The 20,999-nt window shown below is 42.1% G+C and overlaps 1 non-coding gene across 1 annotated transcript; it reads right to left on the bottom strand.

The window, feature by feature from the left end:
• Nucleotides 1-12,131: 12,131 nt before the first annotated feature.
• LOC148576282 (small nucleolar RNA R71) lies at nt 12,132-12,235 on the bottom strand. Its single transcript, XR_015904039.1, has one exon. It is a non-coding gene; the product is annotated as a small nucleolar RNA R71 (small nucleolar RNA).
• Nucleotides 12,236-20,999: the final 8,764 nt, after the last annotated feature.

The raw sequence follows: 20,999 nt of genomic DNA on the forward strand, positions 1-20,999 counted from the left end.
ATGACAGCACAGATCCCAACCATCATCTCAGCAATTTCAAGAAGCAGAATGTACATCACCGACGCCTCAGATGCCGTTCGCTGCAAAGCTTTTCCAACAACTCTCACGAAGACAGCAATCAGATGGTTCGACAACCTACCTCCAAAGTCCATCTCAAACTTTGATGACCTAGCCAAAAAATTCCTAGCCAGATTCTCCATCCAGAAAGATAAGGCCAAGCATGCCCCCAGTTTACTGGGGATCAAGCAAGGAGATCGGGAGAGCCTCCGCAACTACATGGAAAGATTCAACAAAACATGCATGGACATACAAATCTTGCCAACAGAGGCCGCCATCATGGGACTCATCAATGGCCTACGAGAAGGACCTTTTAGCCAATCCATATCAAAGAAGTACCCTACCTCCTTAGACGAAGTGCAGGAGCGAGCAGAAAAATACATCAACATAGAAGAAAACGCTCGGTTGGGAGAAACTTCAAAATCCGGGGTCCCCTGCAGAGATAAAGACAACGAATCCAAAAGGAAAGAAGATCGACAAGGGGAGAAAATAAAAAAATACCACAATTACACCCCTCTCAGGGCATCCCTAGTCGACGTATACAAAGAAGTCTGCCATACGGAGAAAATACCCCCAGCTCGGCCACTCAAAGGCAAAAGAGGAGGAGGAAACCGGAATGAATATTGCGAATATCATCGAGTGCGAGGGCACTCCACCAACGAGTGCTTCGATCTAAAGAACATCATAGAAAAATTGGTGAGGGAAGGAAAACTAGATCGGTTTCTAACCACCCGAGATGATGACCAAAGAAAGAGATGAAGGGACGAAGATATCGGACGAACCGCGCGATCACCTCGTACACCGGAAAGACACGTCCACATGATACACAGCGGATTCGCAGGGAGAGAAATCTCCAAATCATCTCACAAATGATATCTCAAAGAAGTATATCATGTCGAGGGAAAGGAGGAAGCACCCGACATCCCTGCAATCACATTCACTAAAGAGGACGCATCCGGTATCATCTCGGGACACGACGACCCCATGGTCATCACTATCATACTGGCAAATGCCAATCTCCACCGCACATTAATAGACCAAGGGAGCTCCGCCGACATCTAATTCAAAACTGCATTCGACAAGCTCGGCCTAGAAGACAAGGAGCTTAGGGCATACCCGAACAGTCTGTTCAGACTGGGAGATACCCCGGTACAACCACTGGGATACGTATCACTATATACAACCTTCGGAAAAGGGAACCAATCCAGGACACTCAAAATAGACTACATTGTGGTCGACGTGAGTTCAGCCTACAATGCTCTAATAGGTCGGACAACACTAAATCAACTCGGTGCAATAGTCTCGACTCCACATCTATGCATGAAATTCCCAACTACAGAGGGGATAGCCACAATAAAAGCAGATCAAAAGATGGCATGCCGCTGTTATAACGAAAGTCTAAACCTCAGAGGCAGAGGAGAAGAGTTTCATACAATTGAGCTTGGCGGAGTTCAGAGACGAGAAGAACTCCGTCCGCAGCCAGAAGGTGAGATTGAGAAAGTTCAGATCGGAGACACCTCGGACAAAACGACTAATATCGACACGATCCTGAGAGGAGACTCAAAAGAATTACTGGTACAATTCTTACGAGATAATGTCGATCTCTTCGCATGGAAAGCCGCAGACATGCCAAGCATAGACCCCAAGCTAATGTGCCACAAGTTGGCGGTCTATCCAGGATCTCGGCCGGTACAGCAAAGACGAAGAAAACTTGGGCCAGAGCGATCCCAAGCTGTGGAAGAACAGGTACAAGCATTACTGAAGGCAGGATTCATAAGAAAAGTCAAGTACCCACTATGGCTAGCCAACGTCGTCTTGGTGAGAAAATCAAATGGGAAGTGGCGAATGTGCACCGATTACACCGATCTCAACAAAGCCTGCCCAAAAGATCCTTACCCACTCCCAAGTATCGACGCTCTGGTAGATGCTTCCTCCAGATATAGATACCTCTCTTTTATGGACGCATACTCGGGATACAACCAAATCCCCATGTATCCACCAGATCAAGAAAAGACCTCGTTTTTAACACCGAAAGCGAACTACTGCTACATTGTGATGCCTTTCAGTCTCAAGAATGCGGGAGCTACTTATCAAAGGCTAATGAATAAAGTCTTCTCAGATCACATCGGAAAAATTATGGAAGTCTATGTGGACAACATATTGATAAAGACACAAAGTGAAGAGACATTATTGTCCGACCTGGCTCAAGTGTTTGACACTATAAGGAAGCATGACATGCGACTCAATCCCGCAAAATGCACCTTTGCAGTAGAAGCGGGCAAATTTTTAGGTTTCATGCTCACACAAAGAGGAATTGAAGCAAATCCGGATAAATGTCAAGCCATACTCAACATGAAAAGCCCAACCTGTGTCAAAGAAGCACAGCAACTCAACGGGAGATTGGCCACCCTATCCAGGTTCTTAGCAGGATCAACGATAAGATCTCTCCCCTTCTATGCTACTTTAAGAAAGGGAAAGCAGTTCGAATGGACAACAGAATGTGAACAAGCCTTCCAAGACTTCAAGGAATTCTTAGGACGGCCACCTATCCTATCTCGGCCACGAAAAGGAGAACCGCTCATATTATATCTCGCAGTAGGAAGCCGGGCAATAGCCTCAGCACTAGTCAGAGAAGACGAAAGTGGGCAACAACCCGTCTACTTCATTAGAAAAGTGCTACAGGGATCCGAGTTGAACTACCAGAAAATAGAAAAGTTTGCCTATACTCTCATTCTAACATCTCGACGACTTCGCCCGTACTTCTAGACTCACACAATTAAGGTTCGAACTAACCAGCCCATAAAAGGAATATTGTAGAAAACAGATTTAGCAGGCAGAATTTTACAATGGGCAGTCGAGTTATCCGAGTTCGACCTCCAATATGAAGCTCGGACAGCCATCAAATCACAGTATCTGGCCGACTTCATCGCAGAATTCACAAATGCCCTGGAAATCCCCACAGAATGGAATCTCTATGTGGACGGTTCTTCAAATAAAACTGGAAGCGGCGCAGGTGTGATAATAGAAAGCAACCAAGGAACCCAAGTTGAGCTCTCCCTCAAGTTCGGGTTCCCGGCCTCAAATAATCAGGCGGAATATGAAGCGTTATTAGCTGGTTTGAAGCTGGCTAAAGAGGTTGGAGCTCAAAAACTCAACATTTACAGCGATTCACAAGTAGTCACCTCACAGATAACAGGGAGCTACCAAGCCAAAGATCCCACCATGAAAAAGTATTTGGATAAAACCAAGGAACAGCTCGGACAACTCGGGGAATATAAGATCTTCCACATACCCCGCGAACAAAATGCCCGAGCTGACGCACTCTCGAAACTAGCCAGCACCAAACCAGGGGGCAACAATAGAAGCCTCATCCAGGAAATGCTACAAAACCCGTCAATCTCGGAAGAGAAAAAAGTCCTAGCCATAACAAATCAGGACCAAGGATGGATGACCCCCATAATTAACTACCTCAAAGCAGAAACACTCCCCACAGAAGAAAAGGAGGCAAAGAGGTTAAAAAGGGAGGCACAATACTACACTATCATAAACAACATTCTGTACAAAAGAGGGATCTCAATACCATTGCTAAAATGCGTGCCGACCTCCAACACAAAGGAAGTGCTAGAAGAAGTACACGGCGGCATTTGTGGCAATCATCTCGGAGCACGAGCTCTCGCCAAAAAAGTACTCTGGGCGGGATTTTATTGGCTAACTCTACAGAAAGAAGCTACAGAATTTGTAAAGACATGTCCACCATGTCAGAAACATGCCAACTTTCACATCTCCCTGCCAGAAGAGCTCATCAGCATAACTTCGCCTTGGCCGTTTGCAAAATGGGGACTTGATCTTCTCGGACCCTTCCCCCAGGGATGAGGACAAGTTCGATTCCTCATAGTAGGGGTAGACTATTTCACAAGGTGGATCGAGGCAGAGCCCCTAGCCAACGCCACTGCTCAAAGAAGCCGGAAATTCCTATATAGAAACATTGTCACAAGGTTCGGAGTTCCACACTCCATCACCACAGACAATGGCACTCAATTCACAGATGCAGGTTTCAGAAAATTAGTTGCCGACTTGAACATAAAGCACCAGTACACCTCCGTGGTACATCCGCAAGCCAATGGACAAGCTGAAGCTGCCAACAAAGTCATATTGGCCGGGTTAAAATGGAGATTACAAGACGCAAAGGGAGCTTGGGCAGAAGAGCTTCCACAAGTTCTATGGGCGTATCGAACGACGCCACACTCCACCACAAAGGAATCCCCCTTCCGGTTAGCATACGGAATAGAAGCAATGATCCCAGTAGAGATTGAGGAAGGATCGCCTAGAGTGGTTCATTACAATGAGGGAGCAAACTCCCAACTTCAGAGGGAAGAGCTCGACCTACTACCTGAAATCCAAGAAAGAGCTCGGATCAGGGAAGAAGCACTAAAATGTTGAATGGCTTCCAAATATAATCAAAGGGTAGTGCCGAGAAGTTTTGCAGAGAATGATCTCATCCTAATTCGAAATGATATTGGAACAACTCGACCAGGAGAAGGAAAGTTGGCAGCAAACTGGAAAGGACCCTACCGAGTTGTAGAAGTACTTGGGAAGGGCTACTACAGACTGTCCGAACTCGATGGACGAGAGCTTTCCAGATCATGGCACGCCTGCAACCTAAGAAGGTACTACAGCTAGAAAAAGTAAAAGATCTCACTATTGGATGCACTCTTTTTCCTTAAAAGGTTTTTTAATGAGGCACTAAGTTGAGACTCAGACACTATCCGACTTAAAGGGATGAAAAATTCCCACGTGTATATATTTGCACTTTCCTTTGAATAAAATATATTTTAGATATTCTACATGTTTTCAAGACGCATTAATCTGAAGCATTCATCGTCCGATTATAAAGCAACAGATCGGCAGAAAGTGAAAAATAATTTCACTGCACGATCACGATAAAGACAATCGTCCGATAAAGGTGAAAACGCGATTCACCTAAAAGACGATCTAAAGATAGCAACCACCTTCTACAAATCGGCAAAGATGAACACAGAATAATGTAAGAAGTTATCGAAAGTGATCCGGAAAAAGAACCTGACGAAGTCTTATGGATTGCTAAATAATAACTTAAAGACTGGCCGACGTTAAGAAGTCGGACCAAGTCAACCCAAGTTATAAGTAAACCCTGGAAAGAGGTATGGCCAACCCTATTAAAGAGGATTACTTTAACTTAGAAGGGCCCGATATGACAAAGTCAGCCCAAAATGAAAAAGTTATAAAAGTAGTCCCTGAAAGAGACCTGACAAAGGTCCAAAAAAGAGGACTACAAAAATAACTTAGAAAGAGGACGACGCAAAGAAGTCGACCTCCTACAAACAAGTTATAAAAGTAGTCCCTGAAAGAGACTTGACAAAGGTCCAAAAAAGAGGACTACAAAAATAACTTAGAAAGAGGACGACGCAAAGAAGTTGACCTCCTACAAACAAGTTATAAAAGTAATCCCTGAAAGAGATCTGACAAAGATCCAAGAAAGAGGATTACAAAAATAACTTAGAAGAGATCGACATAACAAAGTCAGTCTCCTACAATAAACAAGTTATAAAAATAATCCCTGAAAGAGATCTGACAAAGATCCAAGAAAGAGGATTACAAAATTAACTTAGAAGAGATCGACATAACAAAGTCGGTCTCCTACAACAAACAAGTTATAAAAATAATCCCTGAAAGGGATCTGACAAAGATCCAAGAAAGAGGATTACAAAATAACTGACAAAAGATCGACATGACGACGTCGGTCAACTATGAAACTACTTGGAAAAAGGACAAAGAAGTCGGTCATACGACCTCCAAGTACAAAGCAGTTCAAAGAGGCTGAGCAACAAGGCTTCAACATTCTCGAAACATATAAGGAAGCTAAGACAGGCGCAAGCAAGCATGACATAAAATAACAAAGCTTCAGGATCAGACCCAAAAGCTTAGAAGCTACTCGTTGTGTTTTTCAAAATAATGGGTTGCTAAACAAGCAACCAGAAAGAGTGTCAGCAAAATAAACCAACCACGAAATAAAGAGTTTTAAAGCCCACAAGCTGGGCCAACTACACAAATATCCAAAATAAATCAGCTAAAGATTAGAAGACTTTTTAGCAGCATCAGTCTGAGGAGAAGGAGGGCGAGCCTGGAGAGGAACAGCATCCACAGTACCATCGTCCCGGTTTAAGATCTGGCAGTCAGGATCAGAAGCGGGAGGGCCGACCTCGGCAGGAGGAATAGCAAGAGCTGACACCTTGGCAGAAGACACAGGGAGGGGATCGACATCATCATCATCCTCGTCATCAGGGACAATCTTACCATCCCTAACAATATTATCCAGGCTGAAGAGAGTAAGGTCGGCCTCGGGAGCAATAATCCAAACTTGCTCTTTCAGGTTCTCATAGGCAGTAGTTACACTGCCAACAAGATGACCCTGGAGCTTGGAGCAATCAGCTCGGGCGTTCTCCAACTCCACCTTCAGACGTATTCCCTCCCGATAGGACGTAACATAGCTGTCTTTATGCCTCAGTGCCGTGTCCTCAGCCAGCCTCACAGAAGCCGCCAGAGAAAGTGAACTCGCCTTCTCGTTCTCCAGATCCTTCTCCAACTTGGCTACCTTTACTTTAAGTTCCTCCTTCAGGCCCTTCATCCGATCAAACTCCTGTTTAGCCTCCTCCATAAAGGCTTTGGTGGCGTGGAGAGGAAGATTTTGAGTAGTCCGGTATAGGGCAGCCCCCATATACGCCATTCTAACACTACTTCAAGTTATAAAGTCCAGATGGCGAAGAAGCGACACATCGTCCATAGGAAGGGCACCGTAGGGACCGATTTGTTGATCTACAAATTCAATTGCATTAAAGTCAGGAGCATCAAGGTTGAAAGGCTTAGCTGTTTTTTGTTTTTTGTTGGGAAGAGGACCAGAACTAGAGGCAGAAGTCGGTGGTGGGTCAGCCAGACGAACCCGAGGAGTAGGGATCACCTTCCTCGGTCCAGGAGAACTCGGCACAGGTGACTTTACTTGCACTTGGGAAGATCCCTCCCTGGCCGCCTTGGCCGAGATGTTCTGAGCAGCAGTCGCCTTCTTTGCCCTTTTAAAGGCTTTCATGGAATCATTGTTTTTTGACATCTCTGCAAATACAAAATCAGCCACGGTAAAGGATTACAATCACAAGATGAGGAAGCCAAACTAAGAAACAAGTATAGAAACAAGTCAGGCAAATACCCAAAACAGCCCGGACCAGGGAGGGATCATTCAAAAACCTTTTTGCATCAAGATGGGGTGGTGCTCCCCATAAATCCTCAAGAACAATAACAAAGGCACGCTCAACATCGTCAAGTATATCCCAGGAATAGCGAGACACTCTCACATCCTTCTACCACTCTAGAGGGAAAGAAGGCTCATCATTTTCATCAAGAAAAAAGGGGCAGGCCCCCTCGACAGCACGAACTTTAAAGAAGTAATTCTTGAAATCCTTAAAGGACTCATCATACATAGCAAACACTTTATGGCCCTGGGCAGACCTGAAAGAAACCCAGGAAGCTTTCTTTTTCGAAGAGCCACCAGGCTTGGCGGAAACAAACAGATAAAGGAAGAGAGCCTGAGAAGGTGTTACACATAACTCTTGGCAAAGTAGCTGAAAAATTTTGATAAAACCCCAGGAATTCGGGTGAAGCTGGGATGGGGCAATATTACACGATCACAACAGGTCGGTCTCAAAAGTAGTAAAAGGAAAAATAATGTCCAGTTGACTGAAGAAATATTCATAGGCATAGAAGAATGGACGCTACCCCTCGATGGAAGTCGGAAAACAAACCCTCTCATCAGAATCAAGAGCAACAAGCTCATAATCCCTCTCCCAGGCACTGTTACCACAAATCCTATGACGCTTCCTCGGCTCTATGCAAAATTCAGCATCCACAACGGAAACACACATCAAGACAAGGGAGTCCAGCCAATCGGACATCCCTCGGGAACTCTGGAAGACATCTCTACAATGTTATTGCGAGAAGACATGAGGCCAACTAATCCTACAATAAGAAAAAGAGATGGGATTACTAAAAATATCTCGGACGAGGGATAAAACAACTCGATCAAAATGATACAGGCAAACAAACAGGAAAGAAAAACCCCAAGACTCAAACCAAAGTCTCGGGCCATCCTTTGGAGGCAATAACAAAGCAAGGTTTTCAGGAAAAATTTATAGCTCGCACCCCAGCACCTCTCAAGCAAGAAAAGAAGACTGCAAACAGATGGCATTTTTCATCAAAGCAAAACACAAAAAGTCATCAAAATACTTTTGCCTCACGGTCTACCAGCAAAAAAGCATGCATCCCCAAACATCAAGGCACGCCAAGTAGAAACCATCAAAGGCGCAACCATTTTCAGAATCAGATAAAAAGCAATCTTCAAACAAAGCGAGGAAAAGATGCAGATTTTCTGGGTATTGGTATCAAACAGAAACAACAGAACATGCAAAAGCCCTAAAAAGCATCAAGCAACAGGAAAGGAAAAAAGGATCATGTAGAAGATAAAGAAACTTCTAGAACACACATTTCAACAACAATTAGGCGCGACAAAAACAGAAAGATCCAAATTTTCTCTAAAGCAAAATCAAAACTTCATCACAAAGCCAAAGTAACGAAAGAAAAAGAAAATACGGATGGAACTCACCTGGAGAAGGAAGAAGCTTCAAAGGAAAAAAGGAGACGTAAAAATGAAAGCTGCCCAGAAAATCGCTAAGCGACGCCGCAACGCAAGAAAAGCAGAAATGTGGGTGAAAGACAGATAGCGAGAGAACAAAGAAAGAAATTGCAAAGAAGTTACAAAAAGAGCAAAGAAGAGAAACTGTTTCTGGGCTTTTGAAAATCAAAATAAAGAGCCAACGGAAAACGGGGCAATTAATACTAATTAATGAAAGTATTAAACCCTCACACGTTCCCAAAGCGCTGATATTCAAGCGCGCGCTTTTAGAGGAAAACGTTCTACATTCAAAAGCTGCTACAAAGGAATCGACGAAATGCTTGAGTTCGGCTTCATTAGAGAAGGACCGAAGTCAATGACTCGCCCCCAAAACAAAGAAGACCGAGCTCAAGCAGGGGCACTGTTCATACCCTGGGTCGAGCTGTCCAAACCGGGATGTTCAGTAGCAAAGCGACCGACCTCTTTAGGTCAAGCGGACCGACTTCTTCACGAAGAACTCGGCCAAATCGACAGGAAAGCCCAAAGAAGGGTCTAACTCGAGGAATACGACCCAGATCCAGAGGCAGCCCACGCCTATAGAGATAAGGGCGGTTCCATGGAAGATAAGCTGACCTCACCCAAAGATAAGATAAGATAACTAACTTATCTTATCTAAAAAGGTCACTCCTCATCATTATAAATACATTGGAGCACCCAGGTATAACTCATACTCTGATTCTTCTAAAAAACCTGTTTAATATCCATGCTAACTTAAGCATCAGAGTCTCTTGCAAGTACCCCCCACCCTCCGGTGACGAAGGATCAGCAGTGTAGCCAGTCCAACAAGTCAGACACAATAGCTCTGGCCGCCACCAACCAGCCGGACACCTCATCTCCGACCAGTACAGAAGATCTCATCCGAGATCGACCTACAGTTTCAGGTAACCCTCGAAACACTAACCTTTGTCACTAACGTTGGAGATGGCAAGCACACCCACGTTAGTGGTCACGTTAATGCCATTAACGTGAAGCACTAACGTGGAAGGAAGGGGCGTTTTGAAGCGTTAGTGACAAAGGTAAGTGTCACTAACGCTCTCGAGCCTTGGCATGCCCACGTTAAGGGCCACGTTAGTTACACTAACGTGGATCATTAACGTGGAAGAGAGGGACAAGGAGCAACGTTATTGATAAAAGTAAGTGCCAATAACGCTTGCAAATGGCTAAGAGGCTACGTTAGTGGTTACGTTAGTACCACTAACGTTGAAGTTAACGTGGATCAAATAGTTTGGAACGTTAGTGACAAAGTTATCGTCACTAACGCTTTCGAACCCAAGTTTACACTTAACGTTAACACTACTAACGTCCTAACTAACCTCCCATCATGCCTAACTCACATTCTTTCTGCAAGCAAAGCTGAGCTCACTAAAGACTGTAACTGCTTCAACTAAAGATCAAGGGCCCATATCCAAGACTTGAAGAGCTAACTAGAAGATCAGAAGAGTAGTATATAGAGGGATAGTTTTGAATTAAAAAGGGATCTGGAACTTGAGAACTACACTTTGTATATTTTACTTTCTCTGCAACTTCTAGTTTAATTGGAGAATGCACTCTTCTCTATCATCTTCCATTTCCAGAGCTATGAACAACTAAACCCCTTTTCATTGGGTTAGGGAGCTCTATTGTAATTTGATGGATCAATTATAGTTTTCATTCTTCTTCTTCTTTCTTTTCTCATAATTTTACTAGAAAGCTTTCGATCTTAATCCAATTGGTTAGTTGTCTTGGAAAAGAAAATCTCCATAATTGGATCTCCTCTGAGCCTTGGAAAAGGGACGAGGAGATCATGCTAGAATTGCTTTCTCATGTTGGACCAAATTGGGGTTTGGATGGATATAGTGACATATAATCCTACCAATACTTTGATTTGGAAATACATGTGGTATAATCAGTGACCATACTTCATATCTTCTCATGAGCAATTAAATCAAGGAATTGGGCAATTTTTCAAGCTTAGAGAGATTGGGTTGCCAAGGAATTGGAATCCAATCACTTAAGATTGCCAAGGAGATCAATGAATGCATTGATTGAGGAAGAGATGAGAATGAACTTGATCCAGAGAATGCAACATCTCCTAAGCCCAATGAATCCCCCATTTCTGATCTTACCCATTCTCTTTACCTTCTGTTATTTACTTTTATGCTCATCTCCCCAAATCCCCATTTAAGATTCTGCAATTTACTTTCTACAAATTTACATTCCGCCATTTATTTCCAGCATTTACATTTTCTGTTATTTACTTTCCTGCCATTTAATTGTCTGCAATCTCTCAACTCAATTTCTGCTTAGCCCAACTAGAACATTCCTCTAATTAAAGTTGCTTGACCAATCAATCCCTGTGGGATTTGACCTTACTCTATTGTAAGTTTTTACTTGATGACAATTCGGTATACTTGCCGAAAGAAAAATTGTTGAGAAACAAGTTTCCCTACATCAAGTTTATGGCGCCGTTACCGGGGATTGATTTTGTATCGACAATGATTAAGTTGGAGGACAACTAGATTGAGCAATTTTTTTTTGTTTTGTTTAATTCCATCTGAGTGATTTACTTTCAGTTTTAGCTATTTTCTTCCCTTTTTCCCTTGCCCGTTTGTTGTGTTTTTTTAGTTGTTTACAACTTAGTTCACTAACCCACTAACTGTTTGATATATTGCACCACTCACACTAACAGCCATTCTAACAAGAGTAATTTCTTCATTCATCTTCTTTCTTGCCTTTTTGCTTTGTTGGTTGTATGACAGGTAGAAGAAGCGGGGCTTCAACTTCCTTTAATTATGAACCTGAGAGGACCTTCCTTAGATTAAGGAGGGAAGCAAGAGGGAAGAGAGTTGTTGGTGCTGAGGAAGAGGAAGAGTATTTTGAAACAAACATGGAGGAGAATATGGAGAATCACCATGAAGAAGAAGCTCACAACCATGCCAGAGAAGGCCCAGTAAATCATGCTAGGCAAGAGAGAAGAGTTCTAGGCTCCTATATCAATCCAAACCCAGGAAATTATGGAAGTAGCATCCAAAAGCCACCCATACATGCCAATAACTTTGAACTAAAGCCCCGGCTCATCACCCTCGTTCAGAACAACTGTGCATTCGGAGGAGGTGCCCAAGAAGACCCCAATCAACATCTAACCACCTTCCTAAGGATATGTGATACTGTGAAGTCTAATGGTATTCATCCTGACACTTATAGACTGCTTCTGTTCCCCTTCTCACTCATGGATAAAGCATCTAAATGGCTGGAATCCTTCCTGAAGGAGAGCTTAACAACGTGGGAAGATGGGATAAACAAATTCTTGGCGAGATTCTACCCTCCTCAAAGAATCAATAGGTTGAGAACTGAGGTACAAACCTTCAAGCAACAAGATGGTGAAACTCTCTATGAAGCATGGGAGAGGTTTAAGGACTTAACAAGAAGGCGCCCGCCAGACATGTTCAATGAATGGGTGCAACTACACATTTTCTATGAGGGTCTATCTTATGAATCAAAGAAGGCAGTAGACCACTCATCCGAGGGATCTCTAAACAAGAAGAAGACCATTGAAGAAGCCATACATGTCATCGAGACTGTAGCTGAGAATGACTACTTCTATGCTTCTGAAAGGAGCAACACTCGAGGAGTGATAGAGCTGAACAACATGGACGCTCTGCTGGCTCAAAACAAGATGATCACCAAGTAGCTGGCCGACCTTACCAAGAAGATGGAAAGAAATCAAGTTGCAGCAATCACCACCTCATCAGCAGCTCAAGAAGGAGTAAATACAGAGGAAGAGGGTGACCAGGAACAAGCCAACTATATTAGGAACTCACCTAGGCAAACCCATGATCCATACTCCAAAACTTATAATCCTAGTTGGAAGAACCACCTAAACTTTGGGTGGAGAAATCAACAAGATCAAGGCTGGTGCACGAATTGTGAATCACACTTTTCACAATTCGTACCACTAACCAGCAAGTGCACTGGGTCGTCCAAGTAATACCTTACGTGAGTAAGGGTCGAATCCCACGGAGATTGTTAGTTTGAAGCAATCTCTGGTTATCTTGTAAATCTCAGTTAGGAGGCCAATTATAATTATTAGTTGACTTGCAAATGAACAAGGGAACATAAAATAAATACTTGGTATGCAGTAATGGAGAATATGTTGGAGTTTTGGAGATGCTTTGTCTTCTGAATCTCTGCTTTCTCCCTGTCTTCTTCTTCACACACGCAAGGCTCCTTCCATGGCAAGCTGTATGTAAGGTGTCACCGTTGTCAATGGCTACTTCCCGTCCTCTCAGTGAAAATGGTCCAAATGCTCTGTCACAACACGGCTAATCATCTGTTGGTTCTCAATCATGTCGGAAAAGAATTCCTTGATTCTTTTGCGTCTGTCACTACGCCCAACAATCGCGAGTTTGAAGCTCGTCACAGCCATTCAATCCTTGAATCCTACTCGGAATACCACAGACAAGGTTTAGACTTTCCGGATTCTCATGAATGCCGCCATCAATTCTAGCTTATACCACGAAGATTCTGATTAAGAAATCTAAGAGATACTCATTCAATCTGATGTAGAACGGAGGTGGTTATCAGGCACACGTTCATGGATTGAGGAAGGTGATGAGTGTCACAGATCATCACCTTCTTCAGAGTGAAGCGCGAATGAACATCTTAGATAGGAACAAGCGTGTTTGAATGGAAAACAGAGATAATTGCATTAATTCATCAAGACGCTGCAGAGCTCCTCACCCACAACAATGGAGTTTAGAGACTCATGCCGTCAAAGATTACAAAGTTCAGATCTAAAAATGTCATGAGATACAAAATAAATCTCTAAAAGTTGTTTAAATACTAAACTAGTAACCTAGGTTTACAGAAAATGAGTAAACTATGATAGATAGCGCAGAAAACCACTTCTGGGGCCCACTTGGTGTGTGCTGGGGCTGAGACTTAAGCCTCTCACGTGCCTGGGCTGTTTTGGGCGTTCAACGCCAAGTTGTAACCTGTTTCTAGCGTTGAACTCCAACTTGTAACTTGTTTCTGGCGCTGGACACCAGACTACAACATGGAACTGGCGTTGAACGCCATTTTACGTCATCTATCCTTGAGCAAAGTATGGACTATTATATATTGCTGGAAAGCCCTGGATGTCTACCTTCCAACGCAATTGAGATTGCGCTATTTGGAGTTCTGTAGCTCCAGAAAATCCACTTTGAGTACAGGGAGGTCAGAATCCAACAGCATTAGCAGTCCTTTTTCAGCCTGAATCAGATTTTTGCTCAGCTCCCTCAATTTCAGCCAGAAAATACCTGAAATCATAGAAAAACATACAAACTCATAGTAAAGTCCAGAAATGTAATTTTTAATTAAAAACTAATAAAAATATACTAAAAACCAACTAAATAATACTAAAAACTAAGTAAAAACAATGCCAAAAAGCGTATAAATTATCCGCTCATCAAAGGCCAAGATCAGAGATGTCACAACCCCAACAACAATGCAACTCACCAATATTCCACACAGAGATCATATCAACACCCATACAACAATGCCTCTCAACATCCATATCAAAACCAAAATGGCCCTTCTCACCCCTCCAACCTCAACCCACCATCACTATCCGAAGATAGGCTCTCCAGAATTAAGACTCTACTTGAAGGTATATGCAAGGAATTCCAAGATAACAGAATGTTAAAGGATGAAGTGCGAGCTAATATTAAAAACCAGGGAGATACCATCAAGAGGATGGAGTCTCAAGTGGGATATCTCTCTCAGCAGATTCCCAAGCCTACTGATAGCTTCCCAAGTGACACGGAGAAAAACCCGAGAGGTGAAGCAAGGAAAGTAAGATGGGAAGAATGCAAGATGGTCACTATAAGTGATGAGGTCAGTGTGGAAGAACCGAACAAACCATTAGAACACTCTCAAGATATTTCAGTAGAGAAGCAAGAAGAGAGTGACCAAGAAACCAAACCCACACAGAAGGAGGAGTTAAAGGAGAAGAAAATTCTGAACCCATATGCACCTTTTCCCCAAAGACTCAAGGGGGTGTAGAAAGGAAAGTGTACTCAAAGTTCCTTGACATGTTTGCATCTCTCCATGTAAATATACCATTCATCAAGGCTCTCCAACAAATGCCCTCATACATTAAGTGTATGAAAGAGCTGCTAACCAAGAAAAATTCACTAAAGGGAGGGCAAACAATATTGATGAATAAGGAGTGCAGTGCTCTCATTCAAACAGAGTTGCCTACAAAAAGGAAGGATCCAGGGAGTTTTCACATCCTTTGTGCTATAGGAGAAACAGTGATTGATAAGGGACTCTGTGACCTGGGAGCAAGCATCAACTTAATGCATTTGTCCCTCATGAAGAAGCTTCAAATCAATGAGCTAACGCCCACGGATGTAATCATCAAGTTGGCTGACAAAACTCAAAAACAAGCCATAGGAGTGGTTGAGAACGTGCTGGTGAAGGTTAAGAACTACTTCCTTCCCACAGACTTTGTTATCTTGGAGATGGAAGAGAGTCACCTCCATCCGATCATATTGAGAAGACCATTCCTAGCCACAGCCAGAGCACTTATATATGTGGAGCGAGGAGAGCTAATACTGAGGATACATGATGAACAACTTACCTTCAATGTCTTCAGACCCTCACAAGAAGCAGATCAAGAAAACAAGGAATCAAGGGAGGATCACAATAAGGCAATGGTGGAAGAAACAAGCACTGAAGTATAAACAATACACCTGGGAATCCCTTTGATTGACAAACAATGCAGTCAAAAGGCACAATAGCTAAAGGAAACCCAAGAGGAGCTAAACCCACCAGAGTCATATGAGACCAGCAACAAAATTTCCCTGGAAAAAGAGGCCACGAGGAGCAAGATAGCATTAAAAGAGACAAAGAAAAAGGCGCCAAGGGGATGGAGGAACAAGAAAATCCCTACAGAGGATTTCTCTTCAGGGCATAAAGTAATCTCTGCTCATTTCCCAGCTATTCCACCTCATCTCCCTACCATTCCATTTCAGCTGCCTAAAATTTACACCATCAGCAGAATTCTCTCCTTGGAACATGTGGAGATTCTTAATAAAGCCAACGGAGATAGATTCACTGCGAGAGGGGAAGATTTAAGGCATTACCAACCACCCTGACTAAGGCTAAACGTCAAGCTAATGACGCTAAAGAAGCGCTTCATGGGAGGCAACCCATGTTTTATTTTTTTTAGGATGATTAAAGTAGTTAATAAAGTAAGGTTCATGAATTCCAAATCAACTTTGACAAACATTTAGATGAACCTTTGTATGCAACATATAGTGAACAACAAGTTTGGTGTTCAAGGCACACTAAGAGGACATAAACACAATTCATAAAGTGTTGATCTTAGAGCCTTACTCAACTCTTTTTACACTACATGGTCACAAACTAAGTTTGGTGTCACCAATGTTGCATACATGAACACTAAATAAGTCAGTTGGTTTGCGTTCATGGATAGCATTTAGATGTTTAAAAACAAAAATCTAAAAAGTAGCCAATCCACTCTTTAACTTTTGCCACCAAAAAATTCAATGCTAACTTTTGCTTTGCTTTTGTCTTGTGTATGAAATGAAGGAAGGATTGAACATAAGTGATGAGACAAATTGAGAAGGAGGTTCGGCCACTTCACAAAGGGGGACTATACACATGTCTTCAAAAGGAATGCATTGGGAAATGTTGCCATGCAACATTGGAAAAATGATATCCTTGGAGACCGAACCAATCACGTCATACAAAGTGATGATCCTTGTGCTCATTTTGTACCAAACCCCAACCGTCCACCATTGGTTCTTACTATCAATCCACACCCTTCGATCACCCATTATCTTCCTATAAAAATGACCCTCACTTTATACCTCTCCATACTCAAATGCCCTTTCATTTCATTATTTTCTCTCTCGAAACACACACCCAACACTTCTTCCTTCATCCAAAAACACGTTAACACAATCCTACAGCTACACCCTATCTTAACCCGGCTGAATTCCATCATCAATCCATACTTTTCAACACCTTCATGTACCAACTTCTACTCATGGCATCATCAAGCTCCAAGAGGCAAAAGGGAAAGGAACCGGTGGAGAGCATTCCTTTTGATGAAGGGAGGTTCAAGACCGCCTTCCATGAGCTCCAATTTGAACGGATAAAACACAAGAAAATATTGCCAAAATTGACATTCCAGTTCAACGATGATGAGTGCCCACAGATTAGAGAGAATATTGAACAAAGGGGTTGGCAAGACCTCACGAACCCAGACACAAAGATAAATGCAAATCTCATTAAGGAGTTCTATGCCAATGTATCCAGAGAAGACACTACCAAGGCACCTACCTTCAAAAGCTACGTGAGAGGAACAGAGGTGGACTTCAATCCCAATGCCATAATAAGGACTCTTCATCTGAGATCACAACCTTCTGATAAGCCTAGTTATCAAGCAAGAATAAGTAATGGCCCTGACAATGATGAACTTGAAGAAATTTTGAACGACATGTGTCTTATAGGATCAGATTGGGAAAGGTATTCGGATAAGAGACCACGATTCATTAGAAGAGGAGACTTCATCCCGGAAGCCAAGGGATGGTTTGAGCTCATGAGAAGATCTATCCTCCCAACCTCAAACAATTCTGAGGTCAACATTGCTCGAGCCACTATGGTACATTGCATAATGAGGGGTGGAGACATTAATGTATATGAAATTATAGCTGAGGGGATCCAAGAAGCAGCCGAGAAGATTGATCTGAGTGCTTGGCTTTGCTACCCCAGTACCATTCTGAGACTATGTATGAAAGCCAAGGTAGTCTTCGAAGATAGCAATCCAAATTGGGTAAACCCTGGAAGGTTAGTTACGCTCCAGCATATAACATATGTGGCACCTGCTCAACAACAAAAAAGGCCTCAGAGAAGGAAAAGAACATCACAAGAAGAACCTCATCAAGAAGAACCTCAACAAACAGAATACCAGCAAGAAGAGCAATACGATCCAACCAACATAAATCTGGTTCACATTCAATGAGCCATTGAGGATCTAGCAAGGAGATATATGGAAAGACAAGAACAACAACTACACTTTCAATCCCAAAGGATGGATCGTCAAGAATAACTACTCTCTAATTGGATGAATCAACAAGGGGAGTGGCAGAAACAACAAATGGAACAGCAACAGGAACACTACTCCCAGCTCACCCAAGCCATCAATCAAGTAATTGAAAGGCAAGAGCGTCAAGATAAACGCCTTCAAGAACTCAACCAATGTCAGTTAGCTCAGATGAAAGCATTCAACAAGTTCAGCGTGCTTAATGAAGGATGGCAACTACACAGGAAAGAATTCAACATAAACACTCAGGTCAAGTTGACTTATGTGGCTGGGCATATGCATAATTTACACTCTACGATCCTGAGGTATGATACAGTTCACAAAGACCTAACAGAACAAGAGGAGGGGAAGGTGAAACAACAGAAGGAAACATTGAAGAAGAAGATGGAAGATGCTAGCTTCTGGAAAAAGTTGATCGGGAAGCGCAAAGGAAATGGGGATTCGAGCAATCAAGAAGGACACAAAGAGGACAAACAAGAGAGAGAGAATGGGCATTGATAAACCCCATATTTAGGGTTTATCTTGTGTTGAATTTAGAGGGTTTTGTCAACCTTTCTCCCATTTATCCAATGAAATAGCATGGTTTTGTAAATTCTCCTTTAATTGTGCTTAAGAGTGAAAACATGCTTTTTAGACCCTTAATTGTTTAATCTTAATCCACCTTGATTCCATTAGATGCCTTGATATGTTTGTTAAGTGATTTCAGGTTTAGGAAGCAAAGATTGGATCAAGAAAATGAAGGAAAAGCATGAAAAAATGGAGAACTCATGAAGAAATGAAGGAATCGCAAAAGCTGTCAAGCCGACCTCTTCGCACTTAAATAACCATAACTTGAGCTACAGAGGTCCAAATGATGCGGTTCTAGTTGCGTTGAAAAGCTAACATCCGGGGATTCGAAATGATATAAGATTTGCCATAGTTTCATTTCGCATAGAGACGCACACGCGTATAGTACACATACGCGCCGATGGGTGCATATGATTCACTTAGTCAAACACGTGGCCAGCGATTTTAGAAGCCTTGTGGGCCCAATCCAACTCATTTATGATGTTATTTAAGCCAAGGATTGAAGGGGAATTAACATACTTACACACATTAGTTTAGTTTAGTTTAATTTTTGGAGGGAAAGTTAGTTTTAGAGAGAGAAGCTCTCACTTCTCTCTAGGATTAGAATTAGGATTAGGTTTAGTTCAATAATCTAGATCTAGGCTTCAATTCATGCTTTCTTCTTCTTCTACCTCTCAATTCTATGTTGTTACATTCATGATTTCTCTATTCTTTTGTTGTAATTTCCTTTATGTTACTTCTATATTTTGTTGTAGATCTACTCTTGTTACTTCCATTTTCTTTCAATTCAATATGAGGTAATTCATAATAATTGTGTTTCCTTTGGTTGTTGTTGTTGATTTTTTACATTCTACTGTTGTTAGATTCTATTTTTATTATCAATTTACTATGCTTCCCTTTATGCCTTCCAAGTATTTGATGAAATGCTTGGTTGGATTTAGTGTAGAATTTGTTCCTCTTGGCTTTGGTAGAGTAATTAGTGACTCTTGAATTATCTAATTCCTTTGTTGATTGACAATTAGAAGTTGCTAATTGATTTGGATACCACTAAAGCTAGTCTTTTCCTTGGGAGTTGGCTAGGACTTGTGGAATCAATTTGATTCATCCACTTGACTTTCCTCCATGGTTTGAGGTTAACTAAGTGGTAGTGATGAGCGGATAATTTATACGCTTTTTGGCATTGTTTTTAGTATATTTTAGCTAGTTTTTATTATGTTTTTATTAGTTTTTAAATAAAAATCACTTTTCTGGACTTTACTATGAGTTTGTGTGTTTTTCTGTGATTTTAAGTATTTTCTGGCTGAAATTGAGGGACCTGAGCAAAAATCTGATTCAGAGGCTGAAAAAGGACTGTAGATGCTGTTGGATTCTAACCTCCCTACACTCGAAGTGAATTTTCTGGAGATACAGAAGCCCAATTGGCGCACTCTCAATTGCGTTGGAAATTAGACATCCTGGGCTTTCCAGCAATATATAATAGTCCATACTTTGCTCGAGATTTAATGGCCCAAACAGGCGTTCCAAGTCAGCTCAAGAATTCTGGCGTTTAACTCCAGAACTGGCACAAAAGCTGGAGTTAAACGCCTAAACTGGCACAAAAGCTGGCGTTTAACTCCAAGAAAAGTCTCTACACATGAAAGCTTCAATGCTCAGCCCAAGCACACACCAAGTGGGCCCCAGAAGTGGATTTTTACACTAATTACCTAGCTTACTCATTTTGTGTAACCCTAGGTCACCAGTTTACTATAAAAACTACTTTTAGTGATTCATCTTGTACCTCATGACACTTTACACGTTTTATATTGTATTCTCTACGGCATGAGTCTCTAAACCCCATTGTTGGGGGTGAGGAGCTCTGCTGTTCTTCATGAATTAATGCAATTACTACTGTTTTCCATTCTATCACGCTTGCTTCTATTCTAAGATATTCATTCGCACTTCAACATGATGAATGTGATGATCCATGAAAATCATCATCATTCTAACCTATGAACGCGTGCCTGATAACCACCTCCGTTCTACATGCAATCAAGCTTGAATGTGTATCTCTTGGGTTTCTAATCTAAGATTGGAACCTTCATGGTATAAGCTAGAATTATTGGCGGCCATTCCTGAGATCCGGAACGTCTAAACCTTGTCTGTGGTATTCTGAGTAGGATCTGGGAAGGGATGACTGTGACGAGCTTCACATAGTGACAGACGCAAAAGGATCAATGGATCCTATTCCGACATGATCGAGAATTGACAGATGATTAGCCGTGCGGTGACAGCGCATTTGGAACATTTTCACTGAGAGGACGGGAAGTAGCCATTGACAACGGTGATGCCCAACATAAAGCTTGCCATGGAAGGAGCCTTGCGTGCATGAAGAAGAAGATAGTAGGAAAGCAGAGATTCAGAAGACAAAGCATCTCCAAAGCCTCAACCTGTTCTTCATTACTGTATAACAAGTATTTATTTCATGTTCTTTTACTTTTTACAATCAAATCTGAGAATTATTGATATCCTGACTAAGAGTTACAA

This window comes from Arachis ipaensis, chromosome B1 (assembly GCF_059453495.1).
Source record: "Arachis ipaensis isolate K30076 ecotype BB chromosome B1, ASM5945349v1, whole genome shotgun sequence".
Classification (NCBI taxonomy): Eukaryota; Viridiplantae; Streptophyta; class Magnoliopsida; order Fabales; family Fabaceae; genus Arachis; species Arachis ipaensis.